Genomic DNA, 17,970 nt, shown 5'->3' with positions numbered 1-17,970 from the left:
GCCTGCCTGCCTGATGCCCCTAACTGCACCCATGCTGGGCTGATCGCTCCCTAACTGCCCTCCCCTGCCTGCCTGATTGTCCCTAACCACTCTGCATGCCTGCCTGATTGCCCCTAACCACTCTGCCTGCCTGCCTGATCACCCCTAACCACTCTGCCTGCCTGCCTGATCGCCCCTAACCACTCTGCCTGCCTGATCACCCCTAACCACTCTACCTGCCTGCCTGATCACCCCTAACCACTCTGCCTGCCTGCCTGATCGCCCCTAACCACTCTGCCTGCCCTCCTGATCGCCCCTAACTGCTCCCCTGCCGACCTGATCGCCTCCTAACTGCTCCCCTGCTGACCTGATCACCCCTAACCACTCTGCCTGCCCTCCTGATCGCCCCTAACCACTCTGCCTGCCCTCCTGATTGCCCCTAACCACTCTGCCTGCCCTCCTGATCACCCCTAACTGCTCCCCTGCTGACCTGATGGCCCCTAACTGCTCCCCTGCTGACCTGATCACCCCTAACTGCTCTCCCTGCTGACCTGATGGCCCCTAACTGCTCTCCCCTGCTGACCTCCAGCCTGATCAACTCTTAACTGCTCTCCCCTGCTGACCTTATTGCCCCTAACCACTCTCCCCTGCCGGCCTGATCACCCCTATCCCCCTCTACCTCGGCCCTGCCACTGTGGCTTTATCTGGGAGGACGTCCGGAAGATGTCTGGTCTGTCCAGTCTAATTAGAATATTACCCTTTTATTAGTAGATATCCATTGTACAAAGGGTTCCGGTCCGTCATTTTTATCGTCGAGGAGCCAGCAATCAGGGAAGGTCCCGGTACTGAGGCTGTCCTCGCCTCAGCCGTGTCTGCACCAGAGCAAAACACGACTGAAATCGCAGAACTCGAAGCCGGAAGAAAAGCGACCGCCGCAGATCAGGAAAGCAATCGCAGCCGCCACCGCGGTTATTATTTGCGGAGAGACGGCTCACGTGGCCAAGCTTGCCATGCCATCAGCTCTGCCCCACACGGCGCCGACCGACCGCAAATCCATACGTGCAGGCATTCCTCCCACACGTCCCCTCCGGTCACGTCCCTGCTCCGACGGCCGTCAGGAGTGGCAGCCGCGGGAGTCAGCCTCGCCCACGCCACGGGCCGGCGTTTCCGAATACGGAGCCCAGCACAGTTCAGAATCACGGCGTGTTGTCCGCCATCCTCGGGAAATGGGACCCGAGAGCCTCGTTGAGCTAACGGAGAGAAGCCGTCAGAGGAGGCCGAGTGGCCCATGATCTCACGCGTAGGTGGGATCGAATGAACAACATGGACGGACGGACAAAACAGAAACGGAGGCATGGATGCAAGGAACAGACTGGTGGATCCCAGAGGGAGGGTGGGTGGGAAGACGAGAGATGAACCAAAGGACATATATGCATCTATGCCTCACCCCTGGGCACAGACCACAGGGCAGGGAAGGCCTGGGAGGGGTCAGGGGCTGGGTGGAGGGGGGCAAAGGGGTATGGGGGGACATCTGTAATACTAGCCTATATAATAAAAGCCTAATATGCTAAGCGTCTGGTCGTCTGTTCAAACAATCAAAGCGTAATATGCTAATGATATGCTAAGGCCGCTCAACCAGTCGCTATGACGTGCACTGACCACCAGGGGGAAGACGCTCTGACCGGTAGGTTAGCTTGCTGCTGGGGTCCGGCCGATCAGAACTGAGCGAGACGGGCCGGACACGCCCTGGAGCCCTCCCACGGTCCCTCCCCGGCTAGCCAACCTCCCGCGTCCCTCCCCGGCCCCGATCGTGCACCGGTGGGGTCCCTCGGCCTGGCCTGCACCCTCTTGCAACCCGGGACCCCTCGGGGGATATCGGAGAGCCGGTTTCGGCCCGATCCCGCAGGCCAGGCCGAGGGACCCCACCCATGCACGAATTTGTGCACCGGGCCTCTAATCAACAATAAGAATAAATATCTCTAGCCAGTTTGGCTCAGTGGATGGAGCATCAGCCTGCACATTGAAAGGTCCCGGGTTCGATTCCCATCAAGGGCACGTACCTCGGTTGCAGGCTCCTCCCCGGCCCGGGCCCTGGTCGGGGCGCGTGCAGGAGGCAACCCATCGATGTTTCTCTCTCACATCCATGTTTCTCTCTGTCTCTCCCTCTCTCTTCCACTCTCTCCCTAAAAATCAATGGAAAAATATCCTCGGGTGAGAATCCACTACAACAAACAAACAAAAAACAACAATAAGAATAAATTAAAAAATAAAAATATGACACTTATGTGATTTTGTGAGCACTGAAGGGTCATGATATACACTGAGTGGCCTGAATATTATGATCCCTGAACGCATAATAACCTGGCCACTCAGTGTGTGTGTGTGTGTGTGTGTGTGTGTGTGTGAGATATATATATATATATATATATATATATATATATATATATATATATATATGAGGCCCGGTGCATGAATTCGTGCATGGGTGGGGTCCGGCCAGCCTGGCCAGGGGGAGGGGACGTGGGCAGTTGGCTGGCCTGCCTGCTGGTCGAACTCCCGGTCAAGGGGACCATTTGCATATTAGCCTTTTATTCTATAGGATGGACACGGAGCGGCCAGATGACTATGCGTTCAGAGATCCTCATCATCTGGCCTCTCCGTGTGTAGGTTTGCAAACACGACGCTTACCCAATTTTGCAACATCCCCAGCTCCGGAGCCGTCCGTCTGTGTTTAACGTGATTTATTTCCCAAAGCGCCTTCGCGTGAACACAGCGCAACGGAATAATCGGCGCTGCGTTTGAAACGATTTTCTCTTTATTTCTCCTTCTCGGCATGAGTCTTAATTATATTTTACCTAATTTCAGGGCCATCGACCATCTCACAGAAAAATAATTTCTGCTTGAAAAACACAATTGCTTCTCTATTACCGCAGTGTCTGACGGCGCGTGGTTAGCGAGCAATAAATAAAAATTCCCTAGCCGTGCGTGCGCTCCACCTCCGTAAATCCGAAACGGTGACAGCCACCCCGCGTTAAAAACGTTAATCGATGGATTCCATCAACCAGGACGTATTCTTATCTTTCAGCCACGATGGAGACTTTCCAATATTGCAGCCGATGTCGCTTTAAATACGTAAATCGTTCACAGTTTACCTACATCTTGGTCCCTTTCAACAATGACTGTGTCATCCGTTGGCTAGATCCTCTCTCTCTTTTTTAAAATATATTTTTATTGATTTCAGAGAGGAAGGAAAGGGGGAGAGAGAGATAGAAACATCCATGATGAGAGAGAATCATGGACCGGCTGCCTCCTGCACGCCCCCTGCTAGGGATCAAGCCCACAACCCGGGCAGGTGCCCTTGACCGGGAATCGAACCCAGGACCCTTTCGTCTGCAGGCCGACGCTCTATCCACTGATCCACACCAGCCAGGGCAGGTGGAACCATTTTTATTTTTTACTAGAGGCCCGGTGCACGGATTTGTGCACTGGTGGGGGCGTGGCCTGCGGGGATCGACCTGCTGTGGGAGTGCACTGACCACCAGGGGCCGGCTCCTGCCTTGAGCGTCTGCCCCCTGGTGGTCAGTGCACATCATAGCAACCGGTCGACCGGTCATTCTGGTCAGTCCCCTTCAGTCACTGGGCTTTTATATATAGATAGAATTTTTAAAAATATTTTTTTATTGATTTCAGAGAGGAAGAAAGAGAGATATATAGATTTTTTATTGATATCAGAGAGGAAGGGAGAGGGATATATTGATTTTTTTTTTTATTTCAGAGAGAAAGGGAGAGGGAGAGAGATAGGAATATTCATGACGAGAGGGAATCACGGATCGGCCGCCTCCTGCACGCCCCCGACTGGGGATGGAGCCCGCAACCCGGGCCTGTGCCCTTGACCGGGAATCGAACCCTGACCTCCTGGTTCCTAGGTCAACGCTCAACCACTGAGTCGTGCCGGCCGGGCGGAACCATTATTTGAAGGCGGGAGGGCGGTGACTGTGGGGTGATGCTCCGACGCGGTGCCCAAGGCCCTCCCGGGACCCTAGCGCCGTGGACGGCAAACCGCGGCGCGCGAGCCACGGGCGGCTCTCGGGCCCCTGGAGGGTGGCTCTTCCACAAAACACCACGGCCTGGGCGCGTCTGTGTTGAAGACGTGGCGTTCGAAGGAGTTTACGTTTAAAAAATGTGGCTCTCCAAAGGAATTTCCTTCGCCGTCCTGTTGAGATTTGGCTCTGGGGACTCACGGGTTTGCCGACCACGGGCCGAGCGCAATATTCTCATTATGCTTGTCACGAAACTCGATCTTTAAACCTTGTTTGTGACTAGCAAGCACCCCCAGCATTGGGGGCCTGCCTAACTTGTCCCCCTTTTTTTGCATCCGAAGCATCTTAGCACAGACCCTGGCATATACTAAATTCTCAGCAAACGGTGATGGGAGGGCACGGCCGGTGTGGCCCAGCGGTTAGCGCCCACCCAGGAACCAGGAGGTCACGGTTCGATTCCTGGCCAAGGGCCCATGCCCGGGGTGCGGGCTCCATCCCCAGTGTGGGGGGGGGGGCGGGCGGGGGGCAGGCGATACATGATTCTCTCCCATCATGGATGTTTCTATGTCTCTCTCTCCCCGTCTCCCTTCCTGTCTCCTGAGCCATGCCGGAGGCGGAGGAGGCGGAGGAGGAGGAGGAGAGGGGGGGAGGAGGGAGGGGTCCATCTGGCTGTACCGTCCGGGGACCACCAGGCACATCTGGAGGCGGCCGCACCAGGGACCTCATTAGCCATCACCTGTCTGCCCGGCGGGCCTCCGTCCAGATGGCCCGGCAGGTGGGCTGCCCGGGGAAACGCATATTTTACCCCGACGTTGGCCGCGGGGCCCGGGGAGGAAGGAGAAAGTCTCGCAGAAAAGTGTGGGAGACAAGCCCTGTGCTGTCTGTGACCTGCCGTGGGCTGGGGGCTGGACCAGAAGGTATTGTTTTCCATGGATTTTATTGTAGAGAGAGTGGAGGAGAGGGAGGAAGGGGTCGGAGGGTCTGGGGGGGGGGGAGAGAGAGAGACAGACAGAGAGAGAGAGAGAGAGAGAGAGAGAGAGGTAGGGGTTGGTTGCCTCCCACATGAACCCCAACCAGCACCTGGGTTGGGCCCGCAACCAAGGTAAATGCCCTTGACCAGAATCGAACCCGGGACCCTTCAGTCCCTGGGCCAATGCTCTATCCACTGAGCCACACCGGTTAGGGCGACATTGATTATTATGTTTTAAAAATATATATATTTTATTGATTTTTTTACAGAGAGGAAAGGAGAGGGAGAGAGAGTCAGAAACATCGATGGGAGAGAAACATCGATCAGCTGCCTCCTGCATGCCTCCTACTGGGGATGTGCCCGCCACCAAGGCACATGCCCTTGACCGGAATCGAACCCGGGACCCTCCAGTCCGCAGGCCGACGCTCTATCCACTGAGCCACACCGGTTAGGGCTGATTATTATTTTTTTTAATAATAAGAAAAGCAAATTAACTTAGGGATGAGTCCTGTTAATAACGTATTTTTCTTTAAATTCTTTTATGGATTTCAGAAAGGAAGGGAGAGGGAGAAAGAGAGAGAGAAACATGAAGGATGAGAGAGAATCCTGGACCGGCCGCCTCCTGCACGCCCCCGACTGGGGATCGAGCCTGCAACCCGGGCCTGTGCCCTTGACCGGGAATCGAACCCGGGACCCTTCAGTCTGCAGGCCGACGCTCTATCCACTGGGACACACCGGTTAGGGCCAAATCAAGGTGATTTTTAAAATATATTTTTATTGATTTCAGAGAGGAAGGTAGAGAGAGAGAGAGAGAGAAACATCCATGATGAGAGAGAATCACGGACCGGCTGCCTCCTGCACGCCCCCCGACTGGGGATCGAGCCTGCAACCCAGGCATGTGCCCTTGACCGGGAATCGAACCCTGACCTCCTGGTTCACGGGTCGATGCTCAACCACTGAGCCACGCCGGCCGAGCTCTAATGTCCTTCTTCTTCCTATACGACCTTGCATGCCATGATTATTCATTAAGTTTTTGACCCAAGAAGAGACAGCACAACGGAAAAGATTTTATGCGTGAAACTCGCCATCCCAAGGTCAATGAAAATTCCTTCGAGCGTGGCGCCCAAGCGGAGCCCACATAGATTTAAATATATTAGCACTGGAATCGCACCGTCTGTTACCCGCCGGAAGCGCGGGCCGATTTATTTTCATTCCATCTCTATTCATTTATTCCAGACGCCTTTATTAACACTGCCGGGCTGTGGGCACGCTCGCCAAGACGGGCAGGATCCGCGCTGCCCGCCCCGGGGCTCACACTCTCTGGGTGGGAGCGTAAGAAGCTCTCAGATGATGATGAGAGAGAGAGAGAGAGAGAGAGAGAGAGAGAGAGAGAGAGAGAGGAGGAACAAACCTCCCTGACAGCACGGCTGTGAGGAACCATCGCATCTCGCTTAGGACAATTCCATCGCACGGGGGCCCGGTTGGCCTGTGGGGGGCATTGCCAGTGTCTGCAGTAGTTGGTGCCGTACCGGAAGGTGAGCTACTGCTGAAATCTAGTGGGCGGTTGGTATGTGTGCGTCCGATGTCTCTCTCTCTCTCCCCTTCTCCCTTCCTGTCTGAGCCCAATAAAAACATACACGGAGTGGCTAGATGATGGTGATCTCTGAATGCATCATCATCTGGCCGCTCCGTGTCTGTCCTATAGAATAAAAGGCTAATATGCAAATGGTCCCCTTAACCAGGAGTTCGACCAGCAGGCAGGCCGGCCAACCGCCCACGTCCCCTCGCCCTGGCCAGGCTGGCCGGACCCCACCCGTGCACGAATTCATGCACCGGGCCTCTAATCTACATATATACACACTGAGTGGCCAGATGATGATGATCTCCGAACGCATAATCATCTGGCCACTCCGTGTCGATCCTATAGAATAAAAGGCTAATATGCAAATGGTCCCCTCGATCGGGAGTTCGACCAGCAGGCAGACCGGGCAACCGCCCACGTCCCCTCCCCCTGGCCAGGCTGGCTGGACCCCACCCATGCACGAATTCATGCACCGGGCCTCTAATCTACATATATACACACTGAGTGGCCAGATGATGATGATCTCTGAACGCATAATCATCTGGCCACTCCGTGTCGATCCTATAGAATAAAAGGCTAGTATGCAAATGGCCCCCTCGACCGGGAGTTCGACCAGCAGGCAGGCCGGGCAACCGCCCACGTCCCCTCCCCCTGGCCAGGCTGGCCGGACCCCACCCATGCACGGATTCATGCACCGGGCCTCTAATATATATATATATATATACACACACACTGAGTGGCCAGATGATGGTGATCTCTGAACGCACAGTCATCTGGCCACTCCGTGTCTATTCTATAGAATAAAAGACTAATATGCAAATGGTCCCCTCGACCAGGAGTTCGACCAGCAGGCAGGCCGGCCAACCGCCCATGTCCCCTCCCCCTGGCCAGGCTGGCCGGACCCCACCCATGCACGAATTCATGCACTGGGCCTCTAATCTACATATATACACACTGAGTGGCCCGATGATTATGCATTCAGAGATCATCACCATCTGGCCCCTCCGTGTATAAAATAAATAAGTCACTGCATTGCACACGTGGAGATAGATTCCATACTCTCTGTGCGTTTCCTCTCATTACAGGAGGTGGGTACCAGCCACACGTGGCGAGTCACGTCCCCGTCACATCCCCCTGGTGTTTGCTCTCCCTCTGCCGCCCCCCGAGCGGCACATTAAATACGAGCTGACGCAGAGGCAAGGAAACAGCGGGACTTGTCTTCCGCTGGAAGGGACCCCGCTTTGGAGCTCAGCGGCCCTGCCGTCTTTAAAGACTTTTTCCCACAATGCAGTGTGTGGGGGGGAATCCATCGGTCTGCAGGGCTCATTTGTCAAAATTCTGGCTCTAACGAATGATCTCCCATCATGTGGGCAGCATGGCATGCTGGGAGGAGAGACACCGCGGAGGCTTCTACTATTCTAAAATTTTATAAATAGTTTTGAGAGGGACTGGCATTTTAAAAAAATATGTTTTTATTTATTTATTTCACAGAGGGAGAGAGAGAGAGAGACAGAGAAACATCCTATAGAATAAAAGCCTAATATGCTAAGTGTCTGGTCCTCTGGTCGGCCATTCAACCAATCAAAGCGTCATATGCTAATGATATGCGAAGGCCGCTCAACCATCGCTATGACGTGCACTGACCACCAGGGGGCAGACACTCCGACCGGTAGGTGAGCTTGCTGCTGGGGTCCGGCTGATCGGGACTGAGCGAGACGGGCCGGACACGCCCTGGAGCCCTCCCGCGGTCCCTCCCCGGCTGGCCAACCTCCCGCGTCCCTCCCCGGCCCCGATCGTGCACCGGTGGGGTCCCTCGGCCTGGCCTGCACCCTCTCGGAATCCGGGCTGAGGGACCCCGAATTTCATGCATCGGGCCTCTAGTCAATGATAAGAGAGAATCACGGATCGGCTGCCTCCTGCACGCCCCCCACTGGGGATGGAGCCCACAACCCCCGGGCATGTGCCCCGACGGGGAATCGAACCCTGACCTCCTGGTTCCTAGGTCGACGCGCAACCCCTGAGTCACGCCGGCCGGGCAGGAACTGGCGTGTTAAAAGGAGACTGAACACACACACACACACATACACACACGCACGGGGATTTTGCAAAGCCCCCCGCCGAATAATGAAATTATTGACTCAAGGAGGAAGTGCAGTTTTGCCAAAAGGAGGTCATTACGGGCAGCCTCTCAGCCACCTGCCGACGTGGCCTCCCCCACCCCCCCCCACCTGCTATCGAAGGGGAAGGAGGAAGATCGCAGCCACATAATGAAGGCCCTCTCAGCCACATGGTGGCCGCCCGGTCGAGGCCCGCCTTGCAGCCGGCAATGATCGTGAACCAGGGGGAGAACGCCACCCATTTCCCGCTGTGCTCCTGGCCTCGAGCTGGATGCCGGCTCCCGGTGAAAACGGGCCAACGGCCCGGCCGGCGTGGCTCCGTGGTTGAACGTCAACCTGTGAACCAGGAGGTAAGGGTTCGATTCCCGGTCAAGGCTCCAGCAGGGGGCGTGCAGGAGGCAGCCGACCCATGATTTTCTCTCATCATAGACGTCTCTCTCTCTCTCTCTAAAATCAATAAAAATATATATATTTAAAAAGAAAGAGCCCTGGCTGGTGTGGCTCAGTGGATGGAGCGTCGGCCTGTGGACTGAAGGGTCCCGGGTTCGATTCCCGGTCAAGGGAACACGCCCGGGTTGCAGGCTCGATCCCCAGCAGGGGGCGTGCAAGAGGCAGCCGACCCATGATTCTCTCTCATCATGGACACTTCTCTCTCTCTCTGAAATCAATAAAAAAATATATTTTTCTAAAAAAGAAAGAGCCCTAGCTGGTGTTGCTCAGTGGATAGAGCATCAGCCTGTGAATTGAAGGATCCCGGGTTCGATTCCCGGTCAAGGGCACAGGCCCGGGTTGTGGGCTCCATCCCCAGCAGGGGGCATGCAGGAGGCAGCCGGTCCGTGATTCTCTCTCCTCAGGGATGTTTTCCGTCCGTCTCTCCCCCTCCCTTCCTCTCTGAGATCAATACAAACATATTCAAGAAAAACAAATGTTCCCGAGTCCTGACCCGATGGAATGGCTCAAAGAGAAGTTAAAAAACCACACGGAACGACCGTGACCTTTGGAGGGACGGGAGTCTGATTTGCTCAAACCCTCGATGCCGAGAGGTGTCAAGAGGGCCGTTCGGAAGCGCTCGCCAATTAAGAGGAAATGTCAGCGGCGGGACCGCTTGCTGCATATGCATGAGGCGGTGGCAGAGCATCCGAGAATCTTGAAAGGAGCGTCCTCCCGTGGCGGACAGAATCAGGCCACGGGAACCACGGCCAGGGGGACACGTTCATGGACAGGAACGCCGTGGCCCTCGGCGTCGGTTCACGGACACCAATGACAAAGGGCCTCCGTCCTGGGGGGCGGAGGACAGAACGCTCATTCTTCACCCTTTTTTATTTTTTTTTATTTTTTAAAATATATTTTACTGGTTTTTTACAGAGAGGAAGGGAGAGGGACAGAGAGTCAGAAACATCGATGAGAGAGAAACGTCCATCAGCTGCCTCCTGCACGCCCCCCACCTGGGGATGTGCCCGCATCCAAGGTGCATGCCCTTGACCTGAATCGAACCCGGGACCCTTCAGTCCGCAGGCCGACGCTCTATCCACTGAGCCACACCGGTCAGGGCATCTTCTCATTTTTTAAAAAAGATATATTTTGGCCCTGGCAAGTGTGTTTGGCCCTGGCCAGTGTGGCTCAGTGGATAGAGCGTCGGTCTGCAGACTGAAAGGTCTCGGGTTCGATTCCCGGTCAAGGGCACGTGCGTGGGTGACGGGCCTCGATCCCCAGTAGGGGGCGTGCAGGAGGCAGCCGATCACCGGTTCTCACTCATCATGGGTGTTTCTATCTCTCTCTCTCCCTCTCCCATCCTTCCTGAAATCAATACAAATCTATTTAAAAAAATAAATATGTTTTAAAAAATTGTAGAGCCCTGGCCAGTGTGGCTCAGTGGTTAGAGCGTCGGCCTGCGGACTGAAGGGTCCCGGGTTCGATTCCCGGTCAAGGGCACATACCCGGGTTGCGGGCTCCATCCCCAGTCGGGGCTGTGCACGAGGCGGCCGGCCCATGATTCTCTCTCATCATGGATGTTTCTCTCTCTCTCTCCCTCTCCCTTCCTCTCTGAAAACAATAAAAATATTTTTGAGCCCTGACCGGTGTGGCTCAGTGGATTAGAGCATCGGCCTGCGGACTGAAGGGTCCCGGGTTCGATTCCGGTCGAGGGCATGTACCTTGGTGGCGGGCACATCCCCAGTGGGGGGTGTGCAGGAGGCAGCTGATCGATGTTTCTCTCTCATCGATGTTTCTGACTCTCTATCCCTCTCCCTTCCTCTCTTGTAAAAAAATCAATAAAATATATTTTTAAAAAGAAGGAGAAGAGGTCTCCCCAACAGCGACACATGCCACGCACGCCAGACAGCGGTGCCGCCGGCCGTCGCTGTCTCCCTCGGAGGCGAGTACGTTTCTTCCTCATCATGGTAACCCTGGGAGCTAAGAGGGAAAAGGCATTTCTTGTGGATTATTTTCTGGAGCAGTGATTTTTCAACACAGCTCATTGGAGAGCCACTTGACTGCATCGGAAGAATAGTGTGGGCCGGCCAGGATGGCTCAGTGGTTCAGCGTCGACGACCTATGAACCAGGGGGTCACAGTTCGATTCCCGGTCAAGGGCACAGGCCTGGGTTGTGGGCTCGATCCCCAGTAGGGGGCGTGCAGGAGGCAGCCGGTCCATGATTCTCTCTCATCATGGATGTTTCTCTCTCTCTCCCTTCCTCTCTGAAATCAATAAAAATATATTTTAAAAACACACTTATTTTTTATTTTTATTTTTTTTAATTATTATTATTTTTTTTACAGAGAGGAAGGGAGAGGGATAGAGAGTCAGAAACATCGATGAGAGAGAAACATCGATCAGCTGCCTCCTGCACGCCCCCTACCGGGGATGTGCCCGAAACCCAGTAGGGGGCGTGCAGGATGCAGCCGACCATGATTCTCTCTCATCATGGATGTTTCTATCTCTCTCTCTCCGACTCCCTATCTCTCTGAAATCACTAAAAATATATTTAAAAAAACAAAAACACTTATTTTTTAAAAATAGGTTTACAAACATAAACCCAGCCCTAGCTGGTTTGGCTCAGTGGATAGAGCGTCGGCCTGCAGACGAAAGGGTCCTGGGTTCGATTCCCGATCAGGGCACATGCCCGGGTTCAGGGCTCCATCCCCAGTCGGGGGCATGCAGGAGGCAGCCGATCCATGATTCTCTCTCCTCATGGATGTTTCTCTCTCTCTCTCTCTCTCTCTCTCTCTCTCTCTCTCTCTCTCTTCCTCTCTGAAATCAATAAAAAACTTAAAATAAATCTACCCCCCATATTGCTTTCTTCTCGGGCAAGAATGTTCTGGACCCTGGAGGCCGGCATTTCCATGAAAACCCGGTGGATGGCTGTGTGGGTACCACATGGCCCTCCGGCCGCCACGCTTGGGCGGACCATCAGCCAACGTGAAGCTGCGCAGCCCCCTGCCTCCCCGATGGGGCATCTGAAAAACACTGGCGTGTGGTTCCGTGCACTTGGGCCTCCGGAGCAGCTGCCGGCTTGGAGAGCTTCCATGGCGGCCGCGATCATCGCCCACTAATTGCACATCAGATATGTATCGCGCGCGCGTTCAAGGAATGGCGCCCTCTCCACGAGAGAAATGTGGGACCCGCTTGGCAAATGCTGCCCAGACATTCGGGATCGAGCCCCACGGATTAACAGTTTTGTTAATATATATATATATATATATTTATTATTTTTTATTCTAATTTTTAGTATATTTTATTGATTTTTTACAGAGAGGAAGGCAGAGGGATAGAGAGTCAGAAACATCGATGAGAGAGAAACATCCATCAGCTGCCTCCTGCACGCCCCCCCACTGGGGATGTGCCCGCAACGAAGATACATGCCCTTGACTAGACTCGAACCCAGGACCCTTCAGTCCTCAGGCCGACGCTCTATCCACTGAGCCACACCAGTTGGGGCAGATTAACAGTTTTTAGATGGAAGAATCCCCCCATCCCCCCGCCGTGCCTTTTAAATAGACACGCTGTCTTTCGTCAAGTGCTTTTCTGCGTTACAGCGTTCTCCAGTGAAAAGAAAAAAAAAAAAAAAAGCCGCACTATTGATTTTCAAATAAATTATTTATCTGTTGTGTCGCCCTGCGTTTAACACAGTATTTTCTCCCTAATTCCTCTTCTCAGACTGTGAATGTTTGTGATGGGTGGACGTGTTTATTTTATTTTATTTTTGTTTGGTCTTATTGACTGACTACTGGCCCGGTGCACGAAATTCGTGCACAGGGAAGGGGGGGCGGGTGCCGTGTCCCTCTGCCCGGCCTGCACCCTTTCCCGTCGGGCCTAACCCGGCAGCCGGACATCCCGCTCGCAATCCGGGACTGCTGGCTCCTAACCGCTCACCTGCCTGCCTGCCTGATCGCCCCCTAACCACTCTGCCTGCCGGACGGCTCACCCTCAACTGCCCCCTCTTGCCAGCCTGAGCATCCCGACTTCCCCCCATGCTGGCCGTCTCACCCCAAGCTGCCCCCCTGCCAGCCTGCTTGCTCCCAACTGCCCCCCCCCTTGCTGGCTTGATCGCCCCAACTGCCCCCCTGCCTGCAGGCCTGATCACCCCAAACTGCAGAAGGCTTGGGTTGCCCTGGCGATGGAGGAAGCCAAGCTTCCCGCCCACCCTTGCCAGCCCTGGCCTCCACTCCAGGCTACAAAGTTTCAATTGTAGAAGGAAAATAAATCCCAGATACCGGGGCCTCCACTTGGGTTACCAGGGGGCGTGGCCGGCCTGCAAACCACCACAGGCCCCTCACTCAGGCCGCCCCAGGCCCCAAGGGAACCCCCACCCTGATCCCGGACACCCTTCAGGACAAACCAGCTGGCCCCCACCCCTGCACCAGGCCTCTATCCTATCTAATAAAAGAGCAATATGCAGATTGATCATCACTGCAACACACAAGATGGCTGCCCCCATGTGGTCAAAGATCCTGCCCCCATGTGGACACAAGATGGCCACTACAAGATGGCCAGCAGGGGAGGGCAGTTGGTAGGGACCAGGCTTGCAAGGGGGGGGCAGTTAGGGGTGACCAGGCCTGCAGGGGAGGGCAGTTAGGGGTGACCAGGCCAGCAGGGGAGGGAAGTTGGGGGTGACCAGGCCTGCAAGGGAGGGCAGTTAGGGGCAAACAGGCTGGCAGGGGAGCAGTTAGGCATCAATCAGGCTGGCAGGGGAGTGGTTGGGGGTGATCAGGCTGGCAGGCAGAAGCGGTTAGGGGCAATCAGGAAGGCAGGCAGGCGAGCGGTTGGGAGCCAGCAGTCCTGGATTGTGAGAGGGATGTCCAACTGCCCGTTTAGGCCGATCCTACTGGGATCGGGCCTAAACCGGCAGTCGGACATCCCCCGAGGGGTCCCAGATTGGAGAGGGTGCAGGCTGGGCTGAGGGACACCCCCCTCCCCCCCTGTGCACGAATTTCGTGCACCGGGCCTCTAGACTATATATATATAAAAGCCCACTCTGCAAAGTGTCCCCTCAGGAGTTCCACTGCTCGCTATGCTGTGTACTGACCACCAGGGGGCAGCATGGAACAAAGGAAGGCCCCAGCCGGCAGCTGCCGAGCCATCCCGCTTTTATCTAACTCGGGGGGGGGGGGCACCGCCTGTCTCCGTGTGCCTCTGTTTATTCACTCCCCCCCGCCCCGCCCCCCGGAACCCACGCGAACCCCCTCCCACTGCGATCACGTCACGTTCCCCCTGGAGTCAGCGTTTCTTTTGTCGCCGACCTGGACCATTATACCCGCTCCGCTGGCTTTCCAAGGGCCGTCACGGACGCTTAATTATCAGCGGAGTCCCGCCTTTGTCGTGTCATAATTTTAATCTCCCTCCATTTGCGTCTATTTTTCCTGCGTTCTGGGAAGGCGTCCCATGTTCCCAGATGCCGGAAATACGGGCGGCTTTCCGTGTTTTTTTTTTTCCACGTCAGGTCCAATCGTCAGTCATTTCAAGGCACGTTGAAATTGGGTCGTTGGGTTTTGGGGTTCTGGTTTTGCTGTTGTTTCTCTCTTTATTTTTATTTTAAATGTAATTTTTATTGGTTTCAGAGAGGGAGAGAGAGAGAGAGAAACATCAGTGATGAGAGAGAATCATCGATCGGCTGCCTCCTGCACGCCCCCTATTGGGGATCGAACCTGCAACCTGGGCATGTGCCCCCGACCGGAATCGAACCCGGGACCTTTTAGTCCGCAGGCCGACGCTCTGTCCACTGAGCCACACCGGCCAGGGCGGGACTGGTCCCCTTGCACGGCCTGGTCCCCTCGCTGCTGGTCAGACGGACGGAGGGAACGCACGGTTAGTTACCCATCGCCTCACAGAAGCTCCTCTTTGCAAAGCGAGCTGTCCCTCACGCACGGCGCAGACTCCTAAACCTGGAACCACGTCGGCCCCTCCGCACCGAAACATGATTTCGTGGCTCCTTCCCGCCACACGTGAAGCGGTGAGGCCGCCGTGGCCTGTCCGTGCGGGCGTTCCAGGCGCACGGCTGACATCGGCAACGTAGCGCCCGCACTTTGTCCGTGGCGTCTCCGGCACCCCCTACGTTCGTCACGTTTGTTTTCTCCCTTAAAATGGAACCGCTCTGCCCCGGCTGGTGTGGCTCAGTGGATAGAGCGTCGGCCTGCGGACTGGAGGGTCCCGGGTTCGATTCCCGGCCAAGGGCACAGGCCCGGGTTGCGGGCTCCATCCCCAGTCGGGGGGCGTGCAGGAGGCGGCCGATCCGTGATTCTCTCTCCTCATGGATGTTTCTATCTCTCTCTCTCCCTCTCCCTTCCTCTCTGAAATCAATAAAGAAATATATATATAAAAAAACAATAAATAAATGACATGGAACCGCTCTGATGTTCAGGGGCTCGTCGGTACCTGTATAACATCAGAACCGTTGCCTGCGCTGTTTGTTGCCGTGGCGACACGCTCATGAGATCTGTCGATCTGACAGAATCCCGGGGACCGCCGAGCGAGATCACGGCAGAGATATCGGCGAAATTTTAAACAGCGTGAGGAACCAAGCAAAATAACGTACAGGGGAGATTGTAAAAGCAAAGGACCGCCTAGGAGGCAAAATGTCTCACCGTGTTGTGTCATAGGTGTTCCACTTTTATTATTAAACTAGAGGCCCGGTGCATGAATTCGTTGCACTGGCGGGCGGTGGGGGGGGGGGTTGTCTCTCAGCCCGGCCTGCACCCTCTCAAATCCGGGACCCCTCAGGGGGATGTCCGACTGCCGGTGTAGGCCAGGTCCCTGCGGGAACAGGCATAAACCAGCAGTCGGACATCCCTGTCACAATCCGGGACCGCTGGCTCCTAACTGCTCACCTGCCTGCCGGCCTGATCATCCCCTAACCACTCTGCCTACCAGCCTGATCGCCCCCTAGCTGCTCTCCTGCCTGCCGGCCTGATCGCCCCCTAACTGCTCTAATCCCTCCTGGCCTGATCGTCCCTAACTGCTCTCCCCTGCCAGCCTGATCGCCCCTAACTGCTCTCCCCTGCTGGCCAGATCGCCCCTAACTGCCTCTGCATGCCAGCCTGATCGCCCCTAACTGCTCCCCTGTCAGCCTGATTGCCTCTAACTGCCCTCCCCCACTGGCCTGATTGCCCCTAACTGCCCTCCCCGACCAGCCTGATCGCCCCTAACTGCCCTCCCCTGCCAGCCTGATCGCCCCTAACTGCCTCTGCCTCGGCCCCCACCACCGTGGCTTTGTCCGGAAGGACGTCCCGTTTAATTAGCATGTTACCCTTTTATTAGTATAGACTAGAGGCCTGGTGCACGAATTCGTGCACAGGTGGGGTCCCTCGGCCTGGCCCGCGATCAAGGCCTATTGGGGGCTGGCCAGCCAGCCAGGGGGAGGGACCCCGGGAGGTTGGCTGATGGCCCCCCGATTGGGGCCTATGCGGAGGGGTGGTGGCAGGCAGGGGGGAGGGGCTGCAGGCAGTTGGCCAGCCGGCCCCGACCCTGATCCTGGTGGGGGGGTCCAATCGGGGTGGGGCCAGCTGGAAAGAGAGGCTGTGGAGGTTGGGCGATTGCAATCAGGGGCCGGATCGGGCCGATTGGCCACTGCAATGTATGTCATAGTGACTGGATCATGGATCGGCTGCCTCCTGTACGCCCCCTACTGGGGATGGAGCCCACAACCCGGGCCTGTGCCCTTGGCTGGAATTGAACCCGGGACCCTTCAATCCTAAGGCCAACGCTCTATCCACTGAGCCACACCAGCCAGGGCAGAGCGGTTCCATTTTAAGGGGGAAAACAGTCGTTCTGGTCATTCCGCCATTCCGGTCGCTGGGCTTTTATATATATAGATGTCCGCACACGTTTTCACACATGTTCTTTCTCCCCTAGGGATCTGTTTCTTCCATTGAACACGTCCAGTACGCACGCTAACCGGGCGGGAGAAAGCTGAACGTGTCCTCAGCGGTGGGTGTTGGGTTCCGATAAGGTACGATGTAGGTAGACCAGCGGTTCTCAGCCTGTGGGTCACGACCCCTTTCACAGGGGTCGCCTAAGACCATCGGAAAGCACAGATATTTCCATGACGATTCATTAACAGCAGCCACATGACAGTTATGAGGTAGCAACGAAAATAATTTTATGGCTGGGGGTCACCCCACCACGGGGAACCGTATTGAAGGGACGCGGCGTTAGGGAGGTCGAGAACCACTGCTGTCGACCCTTGTAACCCGCTAGACTCTGTATCTCGGGGACAGATATCCTTTGGCGTAAAGGGAGGGTCTACAAAGGGAAATGAAATTCCCTACCTGCCATGCCCCCCCCGGAAGGAGAATTTTCCGGAACATTCCGTGCCGTGACCGACGATAATTTTGCAAAATTTATCAGCAGAGCCCCTGACGCTGTCCCTTCCTCGCCTCCGGGGGCAGTCACATTAGCATCTTCCTTCAGGTCCGCGGGGAAAGCTGGGGTCCCTCGCACCCCCACCCCCCAACAGACGGAATTAAAACGCCGGGCCCGCGTTAGCTTCCCGGCGCGGTTCGCACGTAAGCGGGCGCAGCTGGCGGCTCCCTCCTCACCGCAGAAGCCATGGGTGTCGGTGGAAGAGATAAGCTCTCTCGTTCCCTCCTCATCTCGGATTTGCGTTCTAACAAAACAGGAAGCGCAGGTGCGATGGAGTTCAGCTGATGAGGGCGTCGTGGTAATTGTCCCAGAACGCACGCACGCACGGAGATAAGGAGAGGAAGCACGCCGATCCCCCCACGAAATGGGACGCTCGGCCAGGGCTCCTCGGCCCGGGATTAATCAGATATTTATCGGCTGCCAACA

The sequence above is a fragment of the Eptesicus fuscus genome, chromosome 1 (genome assembly GCF_027574615.1).
Source record: "Eptesicus fuscus isolate TK198812 chromosome 1, DD_ASM_mEF_20220401, whole genome shotgun sequence".
NCBI classification, from domain to species: Eukaryota; Metazoa; Chordata; class Mammalia; order Chiroptera; family Vespertilionidae; genus Eptesicus; species Eptesicus fuscus.
This window is presented reverse-complemented; position numbering follows the sequence as displayed.